The sequence below is a fragment of the Castor canadensis genome, chromosome 15, assembly GCF_047511655.1.
Source record: "Castor canadensis chromosome 15, mCasCan1.hap1v2, whole genome shotgun sequence".
NCBI classification, from domain to species: domain Eukaryota; kingdom Metazoa; phylum Chordata; class Mammalia; order Rodentia; family Castoridae; genus Castor; species Castor canadensis.
Window position 1 is genome coordinate 93,009,625 of NC_133400.1, and position 4,578 is coordinate 93,014,202.

Sequence of the window (4,578 nt, forward strand, 5' to 3'; positions counted from 1 at the left end):
CGAGAAAATTGTGTGGTGATTTGATCCTCGATCTTTCCCGTTTACCACTTAATTGTCACTTGTGATGGAGAGTTAAGTCCCCAGTGTTTCAGGCGCTGTCTGTGTTTGTGAGTGTCATTTCCTTTAGTTGCATGATGACTGCTTTTCATCTATCACAAACACTCGGTGATTAAGAACAAGCTAAGTGTCTCGCATCATGTAATTTACCATGAAGATTTCCTTATCAATATTTCTTAGTCTACGAGTTCATGAATGAGAAATTCTTCCTAGCACTAACCATGCCAAGCTATGGAATAACTTATTAAGTGTCTGTAGAATTTAGCATGTTAAGTAGTGTCACAAATATTCATTTTCACCTCTAAACACTCAACATTTTCTCTTTGGTTTTAGTTCATTCATAATGAGACAGTAGTTTAATATTGTGCTCAAGATCTTAAACTCAGAAGGAAATATGAGACATGTTGAAACTCTTCCAGGAATGGAGCAAGAGTGAGAATGAAGGAGAATGATGAAGTGGGTGAATTTAACTTTGATATATTGTAAGAACTTTTGGAAATGTCACAATGTACCCCCAGTAAAACAATAATATGATAATAAAAAATAAAATAATAGAAGGAAGGTACAACCTGAAAAACATAAGAGCCTGGACTCAGGAGGTGTCTTGGATTTGCATTTTAGTTAAACAGCTACTGACTGTGTAGGAAAGGATGTGTCACATTGAAATTTGAGGTTTAGTGCTTTCATGTAGCAAATGAACATAGTAATACCTTTGTTCCAGTGTTGCTCTTGGCCTTATATTAAAGTCTCTAGTGGAGTATTTGGTACATCATAGGAAGATGGTGAATTGTATTCTCACTCCTTTGTTAACAATTTAGACAACCTTACAGCAGTTTGAAGTGAGCTGGCAGTTTCAAGTGAGAAGATCTGGATTCAAGTCAAGTTCTGCCCTTCAATGTCTGTGTATAGCACATAGAGCAACTTTGTCCAAAAAATATCATGTGAAGCACAATAGTATATTAAACCACAGGGTTAAACACAGGTTTTCTAGATGCCACATTAATTAAAAAAAGAAACAGATATAGTGAGTTTTATCCAATTTAAAAATTTTACATGATATGTGAAACATCATCATTTGAAATTATAATCCATATAAAATGACTGAGCACAAAAAATCTTTTTTCCCATAGTCTTTAAAACACGAATGACTTTTTGGATTTGGCTACATTTAAGTACTTAATAGCTATGTGCTGCTTGTGTCTACTATTTTGGAGTGTAGACTTTGAAAAAAGTACATAAAACAATTCTTTTTTTGTAAAACTTGCTTCAGTGAGCACACCTATGAGCCAACCAATCAGCAATCATCTTTTTTTACCATAAAGTTTGTCAGTTTGCCAGCAGGTGCATGCCAATATCATATGTTTATACCTAAAATGTCAACTAATTTCTAATCATTCCTGAATCAGAAAACCCTCTACTTTTTGATCTTCTCACTGCCAAAATTCCTATATAAGATTAGCTCTTGGTTTTGCTCAGGAAGGCTGGGCTTTACTTCAGTTAGTCAAATAATTAGATTACCTGTTTGCTTCAGACACTGAGCAGCGTAGTTTTCCTTCACAAAGCAAGAACTTCATTTGCTCACCAAGCAAATAGAAATCTACTAGAAAAGTGCTTCTAGGTATTAAAGAAGGGGTGATCACTCATGAGATCTTTAGGAACCATTAATATAATATAATATAATATAATATAATATAATATAATATAATATAATATATATAATATAAATAATTTCATATCATATCATATATGATATGATAAAATGTAATATAAAGTATAATGTAATTATCTCCAGAAAAAGAAAGGGACCAACACAATCATTTTGTTGAAGATCTGTAGAATGACAAAGTTATATATTGGGAGTGATTGCAAGAAGGCAAATCATAGCTTTAAGGACATTATGTGGTGAGAAAAGCCCTAATCATGTGCTGATGTTCCTTAAATGGGAAAATCATTGGGAATTCTGTGAGGTTTTTTTTTATGTAGCACTACTGAGACAATATCTCCATCTCTGCTTGCATCAGTGTGGCACTGCTGAACTTATTTATATCCTCTGGTTTTCTATATGCACAGGAATAAGAGAAATAGTCTTAAGGACGGGTACTTCCCAGTTAAGGAAATAGAAGTCTGTCTTTCTCCATAATTATACAAAAGAATAATAATTTTAACAACCACAGTAATCAGTATAGACTTCTCCCTTCAACAAATTCCATAGTAGTTGACCATTCTCTAAGATGGGCCAAAGTGAAGCTCTTAACCAAATTTTTACATACCATTACTGTCCAGATGCTAAGAATGAGATCATTTATATGATTTGAGATCAGTAGTGTTTGTCAATCAATCCCAAATAGGAGATATCTTTGCTTACTTAAAAATTCCTGTAATAAAACTTTGATCACAAAGATTTTCTTGGTTTCTCACCTTCATCAAATATAGCTTCCATTTAACTTTGAATACTTGGTGTGATTCTCTTCCTTCTGCGTTTCCTTCATGCAGACAGATGAGTGACAAAGGCCAAGTGAGATTGAGAATGGCAGATTTACACAGAGTGATGATTTGCCATCACAGCAAACATACAACTTGGTATCCCTAGTCATGTGAGGAAGAACAATCAGGGACAGTAAATGATGCTTGAAAAGGCAGAGCCACAAACTCAGATTCAGGCCATGTGAAAATAGAACACAAATGCAGCCAACTGTCAGCCTCTTGGAATGCGTTGCTTCCGTTCTCTTTCATTCCTCAGGGAGTGGGAACTCACAGAAGCTGGAGATTCAGGCTGGAGCTCTCCGTCTGCCTCCCATCCCCTGTGGCTCTGTGGAGCAGTGGGAAGGACACACCATCTGGACAGAGACAGACGTTGGAAAATGAATTTGAGGCTGCCAAGTATTTCCAGGTAATATTAATTCAGAGTCCCCCTGTGAAACAGGGTTCTACGATTTTGAATATACGAGCAGCCCAGAAGAGCTCATCTCTTCCTGCTCTCTCTTTTGCCAGTTGCTTAGGAGCCAAAGAAATAACGATGTCATGGTCTCTGGTGAGTTGTTGACACAAGTTGGCCATCTCAACACCGGAACTGACCTCTTCAACAGCTTTTCTAGATTCATATCCAATAATGTCTCAATCTTCTTACCACTTGCCTCACAAGAATACCATCAACATGTTTTATAATTCATTTTTGCTGCCTGGTTCTCTTTGAACTACAGAAAGAATGACAACAATGGTCAGGTTATTGTTAAACAAGATAAATTGTTATAAATTATAATTTTCTCCTAAAACATTTTTAAAAGCACGTTAACTGATAAGGCACAATGGAAGGGAGAAAGGAAGGGGAGGTTGCTAAGGAAACAGTAGGTTTTTAAGTGAGCATCAAAGTGAATAGGCAGGTAAAATGCATGAAAACTGGCTGTATAATTAAATTCTCTCACTGTTTCAAAATTGATAGTACTGTGTGCTACAAAAAGCAATAGCAACTATTTTCTTATCAGACTCATTCCTGGATGAAATAATGAGTGAAATCAGACATAGTCTGTTCCCCTTGGCCAAACTCCACAATTCTCAAACAGAACTTTGGCCATCCTGCACAGTAAATTATATATTTCAGAAGTATGAATTTCAGAGATCCTCTTATTTTCTCACTGTGGAGAAAAAACACACTGAAGCAGACCACAAACAGCTATCCTTTTGATTTCCTCCTCTGATAGTGGCCTAAAGCAGAAAACGTTACAATGTGAGGACATGGGCTCTCCTTACCTATAACCTTCCTGGCCTTTCTGAAAACATACTTCATTGTTTTTCATCTATCCATCTATCTATCTATTTATCTATCTATCATCTATCTATATCATTTGCTTGTGGTCATAGTAATGCATGCAAATACATATAATAAATTCTCTTCCTTTTCAGTTCCATCTCTCTCTTCTCTCTCTCTCTCTCTTTCTCTCTCTCTCTCTCTCTCTCTCTCTCTCTCTCTCTATATATATATATATATATATATATATATATATATATCTCACCCCACCATTATCCCTGGATAGTCTAAAATGTGAAGGCCTCTAGACCCTCATTGGCACCTGGGAAGCGATGTCAGAAAGATCCGGATGTATTAGAGAGTGTTGCTGGTATAAAGCAAGACATTTAATTCCTGACCAAGAAGAATTGGGTAGAATCAGTTGGAAAATAACTTCTGATAAAGAAGCCATGAAAAGATCATGAAGTCCAGGCATGAAGGTATATGTATAAGATGTTACCTGAATGGACTATAGTCACATCATTTTCAGCAGGTCCAATTTAAAAGGATTTTCTTGTACCTAAAAATTGTTTTTGTTCCTGGCTTCTTTAGTTATACAGACATTGATAACTTCAGTGTCTTTGATGTTTTCCGTGACTTCTTTCCTTTTTAAACAATATTTCATAAATTAACAATATTCTGATGAATTCTCTGGTCCTATGTTTCTCTGGTATCTACTGCATCCTCATCATTCATCTCATTCTTTGCATTTCATTCATCTTTACTCCTACTTTAGA